The sequence below is a fragment of the Staurois parvus genome, unplaced genomic scaffold (assembly GCF_062004578.1).
Source record: "Staurois parvus isolate SC_StPar_1 unplaced genomic scaffold, SC_StPar_1.0 ptg000025l, whole genome shotgun sequence".
Taxonomy (NCBI): Eukaryota; Metazoa; Chordata; class Amphibia; order Anura; family Ranidae; genus Staurois; species Staurois parvus.
The window spans coordinates 22,222,438-22,239,744 of NW_028317821.1; positions in this window are offsets into that span (position 1 = coordinate 22,222,438).

Below are 17,307 nucleotides of genomic sequence, written 5' to 3' on the forward strand. Positions count from 1 at the left end.
TGTTGTCTTCTTCGACACTGAGGACTAGCTGCCAGGTTTTCAATTTTTGCTACAGAGTAAATCTAGCTTTGTGTGTATAACTTTGGGACTTATTTGGGTGCTCCACCAATTTACAGGTGTCATTCAATGTTTATGCAGCTAGACATCATCTGAAAATTTCTAATGTTTGCTGCATGGTAAAGCCTGCTTTCTTTCTCCAAGGTTAAAGCTTGTACTGTGCTCTATCATTCAAAAATATTTGTGGCTACTGTCTCTCAAATAATACACTCTAATGTTTATTTCAAGATAAAACCTGCCTCATCTTTGGGTGTGTTTTGGCACATAATGAAGATAGCCACTTAAGACAATGCCCATGGGGATTACTATTGCACTACTGCACTTACTACTGCTCCACACTCTGCCCTGGAGATGATCAGGTGCTTACTTCACCATGCGAGGATCCCCTACTCCCAACTAGGGTGCAATTTACTAGAGATATTCTGTACTCATCCTCTGGAATCACAGGCTGAGTCTCCCTCTGGTTCTTCACCATCACCAATCACCACAAGGTGCACATAGCACTCTCCTGGGAAGAACCTGGATGAGGAGGAGATTATGGAACAGCAGATGCCCAAAATTATGAACCTACAGTCCATAGCCTCAGATATTGAGAATGCCTTGTCCATGGCAGTACCTGACTTAAAGGAGGAAATTCCTGGTATTGCAGACTGCTTACCAAAATCGGATGTGAAACAGATCACTGGCCACCATGATGCAGACCTCCATGAACTGCAACAGATAGCTACACAACATGCCCATCTGCAGTGAATGTATATACAGCCTAAATTTGCTAAGTTCAGAAGAGCTTATGTGCTTTCAATTTGGTAACTGGAGTCTCAAACACTTGGTTCCAATGGCAGTGGCACATCAGGTACACAGACTGCTATTGAGATTGGCTCCCTTCTCTTAACAGTCTCATAGAAGGACAGTTAATTAAGATGGTGACTGCGCTGATGGGTTAATTTTCATTCTGAGTTTTTATTACTTTATTACTATTGACACCTTCACTTCTCATGATACACTATCAAAAGGTAGGCATGGATGGAGCTGTGGATGAGAAGGGGATGCCCGCTCTGCAGGTTTAACCCTTTACCCTCCCTTCCTCTTAGACTAACACACTAGCTTAAAAAGAAAAAATATTAGTGCAACAATATGCATACAGAACTGTGCCTATAAAACATTAGAATACTGGATGTTAGATCTAAATACATACACATATAATGGGTGTGCATCAACCCAAATAAAGTCCAAAGAAACAGTTTATGTGAAAAGACATTCACATTTCTGTGATGTGATTTTCTTCAGCCAAGTTCATGAAACAACAACAAAGAGTTAAAAAAATAAATTTCAAAGAGTCAGTGAAACAATCAGCCATCCACCGATCCAGTGTAAGTATCTTGAAAAGCCGACCAAACACTCTGTGCCCTCCACCACAGACAACTATGGCCTCTTACCAAATGAACTGAATCCCCATAACAGAAATGAAACATGCATGTTCAATGACCATCCAGGCATCCATCCATGGTGAAAAGGACTCCGCCAGCCTCAGGCTCCAAGATTGGACCAGACAGCATCCATATTCATAGAGGGGAACAGAGGCCGCACATAGTGTAAAACTGCCAAATCATTTATTATAAAAAAGAAATATACTTACAGAGGTAAAAGCTGATACAGCATGTAACAACAAATGGTAGTGCCTCTCCAACGTCCAAACGGTGGGCATAGTAACATCACAGGTTAAGCTCAACATGTTTCGCTGTCAAACAGTGTAATCAGGGGAACAGGAGCTCAACAAGTGATGTCTAGTACAGTTTTAATAGACTCCACTGCTGCTACTGTAAGGCTGATCCCATTAGTATAACTAGACCTACCCCAAAATGGCACACTAGCTTACAGTTTGAATTATTGAGCAGTGTGTCTTTTGCTCATTTATGAACTCATCATATTTTTAGCTCTGCAGCAGAGGGTACAGCTGAAATCAATCTCTTCCTCTAAGCAAATATACTTCACTATCATATCAATGTCACTCAATTTGTTTCTATGGTTAGATTATGTGGATTTTTTCACTGCCTCTCTTTATAGCTATTTATATGTAGTGGGGTCCCTTGTTAATGATGCACCTTAGACAGAACTGTTCCTTACCCATTATTGGGCTTAGGGCTGGGTCATGCAGCAACATGAATGTTTGTTGTTTAATTCATGATTCCCCTATGGGTCCAGGTGGATCTCGCCAATTGTTCAGCTACTCTTTTTGCTTCCCCAAGCAGCAGGGCTCTGGCCTGGCTGACCTATTTTAAATGAAGGAGTGGGTGGGAGTTAATTCTCTGACACCCACCCAGAACCTTAGGCCCCACTGTTCCTCTGCAGTATGGTTTGTACAACCCCTTAGGTACAACCACCTGCGCGTGACCTTCTCCTCTTGCCGTCTCTTCTCCCCCCCCTTTTTTTTTTATCAGGATAAAGACTAGACCATCTGACGCTTCTTTTTTTGAATACACCTATACCAATATTGACCTACAATGCCTTTGAAACAGTCAGGAACCCCATGGACATGCATTAAGTTCTTGTCTCTCAGCATAAGGGGATGTAATGTCCCAGGGAAGAGAGTACAGATCCCCTACAAATTGTATCAAAGCAAAACGCAGATTGCATTTCTCCAAGAGACTCTTTTTACTGATCTTCTCATACCAAAACTTATAAACCACAGATATCCTCTAATGTTTCATGTGTCATTGGAGGTTTCTAAAATGAAGGGAGTTGCAGTTTTATTTTTGGGGTATCTTCCCATTAAGATCTGTGAGCAACTGATAGACCCCTTTTTCTGCAAGGCTCATTGAGTATGAGACCCATCAAGCTAGCTAATATTTATTTCCCCATTGAGAAACAGGTCTCTTTTTTTTGATCAGTGTTAGACCAGCTGACAGCATTTTAGATGGGAATGCTGATATTCTGGGAGCGACTTCTATCTACCCATCAACTCACTTTTAGACTCCTCTACAGGCACCTCTTTGGTACCATTTAAGGCATTGAGACAGATTAAGCTTCAAATTGCCGTTGCATAACATGACATGATGCACATTATATCTAAACATCAAGGACTTCACTTACTATTCTTCATCACACCATACGTATTACCACATTGACTACTTCATCTTACAACCATATCTGACTTATTTACACTCCACGTTGATAGATTTTATGTATTTATTGGTTCACCATCTCATTACATTCATGCTATTTCCTGACGAAGATTGGAGATCAAAAATTTGGAAGCTAAATCCAAAGCTTCTGAGTGATTCAATCTATGTGGCAGTGATTCAGGCACAACTGAACATCTACTTTGCTGAGAATGATACCCCTAATGCATCTGAAATGATGCAGCGAGAATCTCATAAATGCGTTATTAGGGGAACTTTTTTTTAGCATAGCCAGTAGACTCAAGAAAGAGAGCCAAGCTTGTCTCATGTTCTTGACTGAGAAAATTCATAAGCTTGAACTTATGCATAAACGTTCCCAGGCTGCCTCTACTCTTTCCATATTAACTCAAACCAGAGAAGACTTACTAGAGGAGTTGGGGAAACGAGCAAGATGCTGCATCATACTCAGCCAAAAGCTATTCTACAAACATGTCAACAAAAGTGGTAAGCTCCTTGTTAGAATCATGCAAAATCGGAAGGCTGATATGTCTGTACATGTTATTAGAGACAGGTAACGGATGGTGCACCATAGGACTGATGAGATTGCATCACATTTAAAGAAGTACTACAAAGCACTTTATAACTTACAACCCTGCACAGATGGCGATATAGCCACCCAAGCTCAAGCTTTGCTATTGCCTATTTGAACTAGCAATGACTTTATGATCGGCAGTGGCAAAGCTTGAAAGATCCGCAGTACGGAAGTTCATACAGCTCTCAGTATATGAAGCCAGGCAAAATCTCAGGCCTTGTTGGCTTACCAGTATAGTACTAAAAGAGTTTTTCTGAGATTTAATGTGAATTTAGCTCGCTCTTGGATGGTACCACCTTGACCAAACAATTATTAGAAGCACACATAATGGTTATCCACAAAAAAGGAAAGGACTCCACACTGGTTTCACATTATTGGCCCATCTTATTAATAAATGTTCAACGTCCTAGCAAATCGTTTCCTTTTTCTTCTTTTTCACTCATGGGTTTCTCTTGACCAGATGGATTTTATCGCAGGGCATGAGGCCTGTAAAATACCATCAAGACTATCAGTATTAACCATTGGCTAACTAAACATGCTGTACCAGGACTCTTCCTTTTGATGGATGCTGAAAAGGTGTTCAACAGGGTGGCCTGGAACTATATAATGACTGGTTTTGCCTTGCTTGGTTTGGGTGCCAAAATGTGCTCTAGGATTAATTCTTCATACTCTAATCCCAAGCAAGAGTCAAAGTCAAATGTCACATCTTGGACTCCTTCACAATCACCAGGGCACCAGGGATGCCCATTATTGCCAATAATATTCATTTTATTGAATCATCAGCATCTTGTACAAAATGCTTAGCATTTCAGGTGATATGCTTTTGTTCCTTTGTTCATACTTGTTAATTAATTATTCAAAGTCAAATGTACTCAACATTATCCTCCCATGGGATGTGGTTTGACAGTGCCAAACTTTTGTCCTTTTTACCTGGAAAATGGACTTGATTATTTATTTGGGTAATTAATTACCAGCTGGCCTGTCTACATTATATACACAAAATTATTTACCAGTGTTACATTCTTTACAGCAGGATGTTAGGTGATGGGAAAGAATGTGTTTTTTTGTGGTTTGGAAAGGCGATGCTGATGTCCTGATAACATCACAATGATGAAACATGTAGGGTGAAGCTTCACTCACCGGGAGAGCGAGAGTGTCCACAAGTGAGCTGCTGACTTCTGTTACTTTTCCCCGCAGTACAGCTGTGCCTACACTGATTTCAAATGTGAGGAGCGATAGCAGCTTGTTACTTGGTACAATAGAATTTGGCTTATGGGTTACATTATGAGGCTTTCTTCTGTTTATTGAGTTGAGCTTTGGTTTGAAGTGGAATATTCTGTCACCTGCTATGAATACCTGAATATCCATTGGATAGATACCTGTAGCGGCCATTTCAGATCCCAGATTGTTTTCAAGCCTCATTGGGCCTCCTAATAAGGACCTAGTTTTAAGGTGATCATACACTCATTAGGAATGCCTAGTGTTGGTCCTGCATGTGCCTTTCTAGATTATTATTTCTCCTTGAAATTTTAAATCCAACACTGGTCACGGATAATTTGCATGGATCATGAGTGAACATAAAAATTGTGATACTTTTTACATTGATTATTCATGGATAAGTACAAATGGATCACAAGTGAATATGAATTTTTATGGTCTGTATTTATGCACTTGCCTGACAGCACTAGGATCATTGATTTGAATTCCAACCATGGCACCACCTGCCTGGAGTTTGCATGTTCTCCCTGTGCCTGAGTACTCCGGTTTCCTCCTACACTCCAAAGATATGCTGGTAGGTTAATTGGCTCCTGTCTAAACTGGCCCTAGTATGTGTATGTATGAATGTGAATTAGGGACCTGAGATTGTATGCTCCTTGTGGGTTAGGAACTGACGTGAATGTACAATATACATATGTAAAGTGCTGTGTAAATTGATGGAGCTATATAAGTACCTGTAATAAATACATTTATTGATAGGTTGTGCATATTGATCTCACTGTTTTACATTGATTGTACTTTACTTATGTATCAGCTGTAGTCTTTACACATTTTCTGCGTTTTTGATCAGTTTGCAGGTTAATAGAGTTCATTTGTTTGAAGACACATGCAATTTGCCACATTTATAAGTTCATTTTTTTTTTTAGCGCAGCACTTTTTATATACAATATTTATTACTCACAGTTGTGCTTGCAGTTTATTATTGTTCTTGATGCTCAAACCTTTCATCTACTGTATATTGTCTCTGTAATATTACACTCTGATATCTATTTCAAGATAAAACCTGCCTCGCCTCTCCCTCTTATCCAGGCTCCTTACATACCCTCTAGTCACTGTACAATATTTATGACAACTGTATCTGTAATAATACAATCTAATTTTAATTCAAGGTAAACTCTGCCTAATCTCTTCCAATTTGCTGCATATTCAAGTGCTCATGTAGTGTCCTGACGATAGCCAGTTTCTACCAAACACATAAATAAAGGTCATTTTTGAAAATTTTTGGAACTGGAGATATATCAATGAAAGGGGATTTAGGGAATGTGGGGTAGTGGTTCTGAAGTGTTTTTTGCCCTTTGTTTTTAATTTTTCTTTCATTTTTAAGGCAATGTACTGTATGGTACTGCAAAAAAAAAAAGCTCACAAACTACTGTATAATATCAGACTGTTTTGCCATTGACTGATTTGTATGAAGTTGAAGGCTTTGGCTTTATTTGATTTTAAGAGGACAATTTCTTATAGCTTTTATAGCTCTGTTGTGGCTGCTACTTCCATCTGTCAATTTGGGACCTATTATCACTGAAAAAAACTATAGGGTGTTGCATCCAAAGTTAACCCTCCTAATATGCCACCTGTACTCCTCCTCCTCATACTCCTATCCTCCATTCCCAAAATCTCCTCCCTCTACCCCCCTACTCCCCCAAAACAACTGTACATCGCACCCTCACTACTTTCATCTCCCTACTACGGCTCCCAATACCTCCTCCTAATACTCCACTCTCCCACCGACCCACACGCCACCACTAACAGACCCACAAGCTCTTGCACATCCCGCTCCCATGCCACCTTTCTCACCCTTCTCCTTCTCCTAACCGCTGGGGACATCTCTCCAAACCCTGATCCCTCACCACCTCACTCACCCACTAGGCACCCTCCTACTCCCACAAACTGCCGCAACCCCCTCAACCTAATACCTGTCCGCCTCCTCTTTACGCAATCCGTAAAGACATCGCCAATGCTCAATCTACCTCCCCACCTAGCCTCCCTCCCACCATAACCCCCTCAACTCTCCCTTCCTCTGACCTCGCAACCACCCTGACCCCCACCACACCTAACATCCCGCACACTAAAACCTCCCCCACACTTATCTCCTTCAGCCTTGCTACCACTGAAGAGGTCACTAAGGTCTTCTCAGAAGCCCACCTCACCACTTGCCCCCTTGACCCTGTCCCCACACAACTCCTCCGGTCCCCCTCCTCCTCCATCCTACGCTCCCTCACCCACATTGTCAATCTCTCCCTCTCTACTGGCGCATACCCCTGCCCCCTAAAGCACGTACACATCACTCTCATACTCAAAAAACCCTCCCTGGACCCATCGATCTGAGCAACCTTAGACCCATCTCCCTGCTGCCATTTTCATCCAAACTCTTCGAGCGCTTAGTCTACAATCGCCTAAGCTCCCACCTCAATGACAAAAACCTCCTCGATCCACTACAGTCTGGCTTCCGTCCCCTACACTCCACCAAAACTGCCCTACTCAAAATCCCTAATGACCTGCTAACCGCCAAAGCTAATGGCCACTACTCAGTCCTCCTTCTCCTCGACCTCTCCGCGGCCTTCGACACAGTTGACCACCCCCTCCTCCTTAATAAACTATACTCCCTTGGCATCAGAGACTTCGCTCTCTCCTGGCTATCCTCCTATCTATCCCAACGCTCCTTCAGCGCTACCTATAACGCTGCCACCTCCCCCTCTCTCCCTCTCTCTGTTGGGGTCCCCCAAGGCTCTGTCCTCGGGCCCCTCCTCTTCTCCATCTACACCTCCTCCCTTGGCCAACTGATACACTCCTACGGCTTCAACTACCACCTCTACACCGATGACACGCAAGTCTACCTCTCTACCCCTCGCCTCACCCCTTCAGTCTCTGCCCGAATCACCTGCCTGCTGAACGACATATCAGACTGGGTGTCACTCCACTTCCTCAAATTAAACCTTTTCAAAACCGAGCCCTTAATTTTCCCCCCAGCCCGCGCCCCCCCCCCCTCCATCATGACCAACAACGCCACCATCAGTCCCACCCCGCAAGCCAAAGTCCTAGGTGTCACTCTAGACTCAAGTCTGTCCTTCCAACCCCATGTCCAATCGCTGGCAAACTCATGCAGGCTCCACCTCCGCAACATTTTTTTTTTCATTTTTACACTATCCCTTTCATTTCTTTTTTTTTTAATCAGTTTTATTGTTATCACAGGGAATGTAATTCCTGTATCCACTGTGTTAGCAGTAGGCAGTGACAGGTATTTTTTAATTTTACCTTCATTAGAGTAGTGCAATTTTACCATAATAACATTGTACTACTCTGGAGGGGGGTGATCAGGGATTTTTTTTTTTTTTTTAGTGGGGGCCAGCAGTTAGAGGGGTGGGAGATCAGTGAACATCCATTCACTGATCTCTCCTTCCTAGTAAGAACCCAGAAGCATTACGTAAAATGTCATTTCCAATCCATTAGCTTCATTGAAGGGCAGGTGAGACTTCAGGGATCTTTGGACAATGTCTAGCATTGTCAATGGAAAATTAAGGGTTCTAAAGTTTTTCGTCATTTCATGGGTGCCCGCAATTTTAAGGTTTGACATGTTTGGTATCTATTTATTTTGCACAATCCCAACTTTTGTATTTTAAAAAAATGGTTATATATTGTTTTGTGTGCCTTAAAGTCACCTTTAGTGTATTTTATTTGAAATTTTGCGTTTAAAAAACCATTGCACTAATATTGTGTAACATAAAAATATAGCGCTACAACTATTTTATTTTGTTAGTGTCTCTGCTTTCAGAAAATATATGTTTTGGGAGGTTTGAGTAATCTTTAGGCCTAAAATTATTTTTTAAACATGTGTGCAAAAAGTACAAATAAGGCTCTGGCAACAAAAGGATCAAAAACAAATTAAATAGAGGACTGTTTTCCAGCTGTATAGTACTTAAAGCGGAGTTTCACTCACCCTGTCAAAAAATAAAAGCCAGCAACTACAAAAACTGTAGCTGCTGACTTTTAAAAAACAGCCACTTACCTGTCCCTTTGTCCCGCCGTGTGTCCCCTGCAGCACGTTTCACCGGCAGTACTGGATTCCAGGAGGCCGGCATCTTCAGTGTGGGCACCCCATGATAGCTTGCGGCTTCACTGCTGGGTACCCACTGCGCATGCGTGAGTAGCGCTGCACTTAATGAATGGTCCTGTAGACTTTGAGGACCTGTCACGTGTCCCAAAAGACTACAGGGAGGGAGGACACCTTCCGCTTCCGGTCGCCTAGGCAATTGGACCGGAAGTGGGAGTTGGTACCTGTCAAATTCGGGTTCCTGCTCCCCCCATCCCCCAAAGATGCCAATCCTTAATGGGGAGCAGTCCTTAAAACGGAACTTCCCCTTTTGGGTGGAGCTCCACTTTAAAAAAATTTTTATGCAGTGGTACATGTCCTCTATAACAGTGCCTAGTTCCTCATACCCTATTCTGACAATCCCTTGCCTTAAGCCTTGAAATGGCCAGAGTTTATTAACAAGATTTGCCCTCTCCCATAGACTGTCGTTCAATTATAGTTTTTTAGTACTTCACACTGGATTCGATGACCCCCCAGAACCCCGTGAAACAAGCCCAGGCATATTCACGCATCGCCTAGTATTAATATGTTGTTTTTCAATTTTTATTAATTAATTAAAGAAATCTACTCTCTTAAACTCGGTTTTCAAATCAGACAGAATAGTCTGTAAAAGACCGCTAAGTGTAAAACCAAAAAGTTATATTTAATTGAAGAATGACAAGTGATATTCAAATATGGAAGTAAAAGTGCTCTACATGTGCAGGAACTGAAATATTGATGTAACCTCTGTTCAGTCTAGTGCTTTCCATTAACTGCCATGCTAGGTTAAGAGAGGCATCAACATTTTCTACATTTTCCATGAGATTACTGGACATAGAACAAGCTGCATGTTGCAAAATACCTCTGCCTACAATATCACTTCCCTTGTAAATATTTTTTTTTCTGATATTATGCTGCATGTTTTACATATCTATAATTTCTAATGTTTTAAATATTAAAACATGTTTTACCTAAATCAGCTTATTTAGGTAAAACATGTTTTACCTAATTTAGCTGCCTTTTAACTTTTAACACAAGGAAAGAAAACTTCCAGCCATGTAAGATGTTGATAGAATACATTAAACCTTTCTTGACTAATTTAAACTGCTGAATATGGAATGATATCTGATTTTCTAATACTTGTATGCTAACCTTGTAATTGAATATTTTACCTTTGACCTCTTGTATCCGATGGCTGCGTTGTGATAGATAAATCTCAAGCAGTTCCTGCTGTTGCTCTTTATGAAGGGAAATCACATTAGTATAAAATTACCTGGTCGGAAAACTAGGAACACTACTCCTATTATTGAACTTGATTTAAAATATGGCCCTAATAGGTTAAGAATAGAGGTAGATAGCTATGCAAAGCTCTCCTGGGAAGTGCTTGTAGTCTGATACTTTAACAATTTTCTCACTAGCTTACCCCCAGGAAATTACTGTAGCTGAATATCATTTAGAGGTTCTGCACTAGGCAGATGTACAACTAATTTGCACCACTGAAAATCTGAACATGTTATTGCTGGAGTGGGTAAGACCTCAGTCTGAACTCTTAGCTATATGGTGGTAAATGTAATGAACAATCCTAATCTATTTATCTTTATACATGAGTAACACCTAATCAGTACTCTTAAAATACATCACTAATAAGAAATAGAAGGAATTAAAGCTTAATGCCAGGCAGACACAAATGAATACAGCTATGCACTTTAACCTTTTCATGAACAAGGCAAAACAAACCTTAATGTCTAAGCCCAATTTTGCAAGTTTGACATGTGTTAGTATAACTCTACATATCATTACAATTCCTTAGCGTATCTAGGTGAATTATACATTGTTTTTTTTCAGGGAAGATTGAGCTTTCATTTGGTGATAAATGTTAATGGATATTGCCTGATTTTGTTTTATTATGAAAGAAAAACTGGTCCAAAATAGTAAAAAAATATATTTTTTAAAATGTTAGCTTTATATTCTTATGACATTACTATGACGTAACACCAAAAAAACCTGCAAAATAAATCCTACTCCTGATGATCATGGTGATAACAGGAAGTTGGATCATAGCAAAAAAAACAAAAAATGGAGATTTGGAGGAGGCTGACACCAATTTTTAGTTAAGAATACATACTTAACAGAAAATTTTCTTTAATTCTTGAAAGTTATTTCAGTATTTTTAACCCTTTAAAACTCTGCACCCCATTCTAAAATATAAAAAAACTAAACATACACAGATTTGTGTGGATGTAACTGAGAGATTTACATTTCTCTGCTGCATCCACACACGTGGGTCACCAAACATTAAAGGCAATTTATTCTTCCATCTTTGCACACTGGTACTGATTGGTGTTCCAGCATTTCTCTTCTCCTTCAGCTTCTCTCCCTCTCTCTGCTAACTTGACCCCAGTGGTAACAGAAATGGGCAGGGGCAAACAAGGATGCTGTGCATATACCCAGCATGCTCCTTATCAACTGATGACATCACTGTTTATTGGGATGCCAGTGGTTAGCCTACGCGGTGCCCAAGGTTGTATTACTGCACAATAAAAAGCTGTGCCTCTGTATAACAAAAAGGTAGGCTTGTTGACTATTTGTGGGCAATTTATGGCAATTTTTAGGCATTTTGCCAAAGCACTTCTGAAGAACACAGAAGGCACCTCAAGGTGCAATGGCACCCTGGTAAAAAGGCTGGTTTATTTTGTAATTGTAGACAAAACTAAAGCATTCAACCGTAAGACTGACATTTCTGAAATCTTCTAGTCATGTGTTGCACTTGCTTTCTTCCTTTAATTGAAAGCATCAAATATAAGATAAGAAAAGAATATAAGATAAAAAATACTGTAATTCTGTGTTTTTTTTACCAGAATGCTTTAGCTAGTTTATTTTTGCTGTTTACTAGAAAGTGATCACATGATCTAATTAATTCCTACATGTAAGTGCTCCCAAAGCTGCCATTTGTTGAAGCAAAGCATTATATTTACAATAAACTCAGATTGTTAGGAACACATTTTTAGCAAAGCAACAAACTTAGATTTTGCCTTTACAAGCCCGTGTGTCAACTCTGTTAAAAGCTTTGTAAATCCCTGCAGAAAATAGCATTTGCTAGAGCCCATACTTTTTCAGCTCTTTGGTTAGGTTTTGAAATATAATTTTTCTTTAGGGAATGTGATTTATAATCTTGTGTTACATGTAATGCCAACACTAATGTTTGCTGCAAATTACTTCAAAATGCAGCCAAACAAATTCAGGTTGTTTTGGCAATAATCCAACGTTTTTATAAGTTAGTTTTTAACCTACAGTGTCATACATAGCTCTTTCCCAACTTTTTATACCAAGTAAATATTTATTTAAGATTAAAAGAAGTGAGTGGAGTGTTATAGTTTTAAATCATAATAAGTCCGGCTTTGTTTTTTCCCATACAAAATTGTAATATAACCTTTCCATGAAGTTTTGATATTTTGAAAGGATGACAATAAACAATTCAGAACACAATTAAATATATTTCAATCATTTCTATTAAACTATATGACACTAAGATAAAGTAATTTCAGGAATTACTAACAGTAGTGGTCTAGAAATGTAATCAAAACAACTCTAGAGTTGCACCAAGGTACCACACTTAATTTGATGCTTGTCACTTTAGACCTGGACAAAACTGCTTACCAGTTTCTGACCTGTTCACTGCCATACACCATACCAGCATCCTAATCACTGCCATACCTCATACCAACATCCTGGTCACTACCATACCCCTTACCAGCCTCCTGATCACCACCATACACCATACCAGCCCCCTGATCACAGCCAAACCCCATACCAGTGTCCTGATCACTGCCATATACCATACCAGCATCCTGATCACCACTACACACCATACAGACATCCTGATCAGCACCATACACCATACTAACATCCTGATCACCACCATACCACATACCAGCATCCTGATCACCGCAATACCCCATACCAGCATTCTGATCACCGCCATAACCCATACCAGCGTTCTGATCACCGCCATACCCCATATCAGCATCCTGATCACCACTACACACCATACCAACATTCTGATCAGCACCATATATTATTATTATTATTATTATAATACAGTGTTTATATAGCGCCAAAAAGTTTGCTCAGCGCTGTACAATATAGTGGGGGACAGTACATGAGACAGTACAGTAACAAGATAATATACAAGAGGTTCGAGGGCCCTGCTCTTTCGAGCTTACAATCTAGGAGGGAGGGGGTAGTGGTACAGGAGAAAGTGGCTGTGGGGGGATGGAGTGGTAGGAGGAGTGGAGGAGATCGGCTGTTAGGTGAGGGTGGGGTAGGCTTCCCTGAAGAGATGGGTTTTCAGTGTGCGCCTAAAGGTGAGGAGGGTAGGTGACAGTCTGATGGATCGGGGTAGTGAGTTACAGAGGATGGGTGAAGTCCTGGAGAAGTCCTGCAGTCGGGCGTGGGAGGAGGAGACCAGGGAGCTAGAAAGTAGGAGGTCTTGTGAGGAGCGAAGAGTATGGGTTGGGTGGTATTTGGGTATCAGGTCGGTAAGGTAGTTTGGGGAAATGTTATGAATGGCTTTGTACGTCAATGTTAGTAGTTTGAATTGAATGCATTGGGCAATCGGAAGCCAATGGAGGGAATGACAGAGGGGGGTGGCAGATGCAGAGCGGTTGGTAAGATGGATGAGTCTGGCCGCTGAGTTCAGGATAAACTGAAGCGGGGATAGTCTGTGATGAGGTAGGCCGGTGAGGAGGGAGTTGCAGTAGTCGAGTCGTGAGATAATAAGGGAGTGAAGGTGTTGTGTAGTAGTGTCTGGGGTTAGGAACGTACGTATTTTAGAGATGTTGCGGAGGTGGAACCTGCATGAGTTTGCCAGTGATTGGACATGGGGCTGGAAGGACAGATTGGAGTCTAGAGTGACACCTAGGACTTTGGCTTGCGGGGTGGGACTGATGGTGGCGTTGTTGTTAATATATACCATATTAATGTCCTGATCACCACCATACCTTCAACACCAGCCTGATCATTGCAGTAACAATTTCCTCATCACTGGCATAGCAGTGTCCTGATCATTGCCATACCAGTATCAGTGTCAACAGAGCCAGTGTCTCCAATTATTTCCACTGTCCTGGTTCTCCAGGTCCTCAAAAAAATGTGATAGATAGTCAGGAACTTAGATGTGTAATTTATGCCCCTAGAAAACCTTAACTACTTCTTGTCCAGCTACATAATGGTACATCGCTGGATAGGAAGGGTGATATCCCAGTCATTGCTGCAGCTGCAGTGATGACCGAGGTATCATTCTTTTCAGCCAGCGATTCCAGAGCTGGAAAAAGTAATCCAAGTAGTTAAAGAGCTACTGGATTACTTTTACAGGTGGCAGAAGGGGTACCCCCTCCTGCCACCCCCTTTACCGGCTCTACCACACTATTGGGATGCGACTGGCACACAGTGAGAGGAACTTATGTTGTTCCTTCCACTGTGTGACATCAGAAACTGGGAGTGATGAGGATTTTGTCACCTACAATTTTAGTTCTTTGTTTATCTGACCGTTACCAGCCAGGGAAGAAGTTGGTCAGACCAATCTGTGTCTGAACAGCTGCACTGGAGACTGCATAAAGAGGACCTATCACGGCTCACGCTGTCAAAAAGGTTGTTGTTCGTCCCTTGTGACAGCAGTAAAGTTGATTAAAAAAATTTAAAGAGAGCGTAAAAATATATTTTAAATTAAATAAATAATACAAAAACATTTAAAGTCCTCCCATCTGCCCGTGATTGCGCACAAATGTGAACTTGCGTGCCGGTCCCACACACATATGTAAAGGGAAATCGCAGCATACATATGAAGTATTGCCACAAATGTCAGAGTAAGAGCAATAATTCTAGCTCCAGACCTGCTGTGTAATCCTAAACTAGTAACCTGTAAAGCCTTTTAAAATGTCACCTATGGGGATTTTTAGATAGCAGAGTATGGCACTGTTACACACGCTGATGCAATTTTAAAGTGTAACATGTTTGGTATCTGTTATCTAATTTGGTATTATATTGTGTGTTTGTGCATCAAAATTAATTAAAGTGTATTGTTCGCAAAAAAAATTTGCATTTGAAAAACTGTTGCATAAATACCTTGTGACATAAAAATATGCACCACCCACCATTTTAGTCTGCAAGGCCTCTGCTTGAAAACAATATGTCATGTTTTGGGTTTCTAAGTAGCTTTCTAGAAAAACACATGATGTTTTGTACATATAGGAGAGGAATGTCAGAATTGGCCTGGACTGGAAGTGGTTAAAGTGTCGGGCCCTTTTGCGTGACTAGGCTGTGAAAAAGTCTCAAACATGTTTTATCCCCTTACACGAGTGGAGTGTCAGAATGTTTTAGGGTGTAATTATTAGTATGCCCATACTGTATGTAAGAAATATCTTCTGTGTGAGGTCTCAATTCATGTGATCACTGATTGGCCAATCAGTGATCACATGAATAGTAGTAAGCAAGATGTCACTTGCTGACATCATTGGTTACTGCTTGTGAAATCTGAATGATCACAGAAGTCACATGGCACACGACTATTCACAACAGCCTTGTACCATGTGACAAGCTGCGACCAATCACAGCTCTCACAGTATTTCTCAGTGGCTGTAAGAATGCAGCCAGAGAGAAGGAGAAATGATTACTATTACAGCCTTTATGGGTTTAAAAGCAATCAGTGTAAAAAAAGAAAAAAAATCTTTATCACCCCCCACAAGTAGTACAGGGTCACTATGGTGATACTGTACTGCTAGGGTTAAAAAAAACCCATAAATAATAATGTAAAAAAATAAAATAAAAATGTAAAAAAATAAAAAAAAAATTATAAGTTTTTGTTATAAACTGATTTGGGTTATTGTTTTTTTTACTAAAAAGATAGCTGAATACATTGCGGCCAAGATTTATGAAGAGAGATTATTTATTTGCAAAATTTTATAAGAAAAACACTTTTTTCAAAATGTTTGGACTTTTTCATTTATATAGCAAAATAAATTAAAATCCCAGTGGTGAATAAATACCACCAAAATAAAGTTTTATCTGTCTCAAAAAAAATGCTAAAAAATTCATGTGGGTACAGTGTTTCATGACTGAACAATTGTCATTCAAAGTATGATAGCGCTGAAAGCTGAAAATTGGCCTGGACAGGAAGGGGGTGAAAGTGTGGGGACTTGAAGTGGTTAATCCCTGCCACAGTGGAAGAATATGGCATCTGGGGTAGGTGGGATTGGAGGAGGAAGATTTCTGCTAAACCAGGAGAGATCAGCACAAGGCACAGATCACAGTGATAGTAAGTAAAGTCTCTTGTGCTGAGTTTTTTTCTTACAAGATCAGGCTGCTGTAGTATTTTGGTAACTTAAAATGTATCTTTAGCCAAAACATTTTTTTTATGTGGAAGTGTTAAATCCCTTGTTTTTTCAGGACCAAACATAGACTGTTTGGACCTTCATCCAAATGCCTACCATTCACAGTGTGCAGTGTGGACAAATATGACAGCTTCTGGCTGTCAATGGTTTGGTAAGGAACCAGTGGGTGCTTGCACCTGCCAAGTCCTTGCCAACCACTGACATCATCTGTCTGTCTCATTCACGTACATGGCTGGTAATCTCCAACACACAAGCAATGGGTGGGGATTGGAGGGGTTACATCATTGCCTAAATATGGCACAATCCCTGCCCCTTCCCTTATATAGCTGATGACAGCTTGGGCAGCTGACACTCGGCTAGTGGCACCTTCAGGATCATATTTTTTTTTCCCTAAAGCAGCAGTCACCATGATTGCGTGCATGGATAAAGAGTCTGGATTTCCTAGGGCAACAAAAAGTGCACTGATCAGCATGCTCAAATTCCATTCACGGTTCCTCCAGCTTTAAAACTGAAAGCCTGCATTCAAGCTGAAAGGCTGACAGCTTTTAATGGACTATTCATTTTTTTTTCTTTTTTGGCTAGCGTTCTTCTTTACGACTTTATTCCAGTAAGACAGGCAAAAACAATAAATTATCACATATTCTTTTATATATTTCAGTATAAGCTTATATATTTTCCAATATAAGTTAAAGTTAAGCTTTAAATGCTCTATAAGTTTGATAAATAATAATTCTATGCATTATACCATTCTAAATATTACATAAATGTTCTTTTATAGTTTAATAGTCTCATATAAATTCTTTTCTTTTA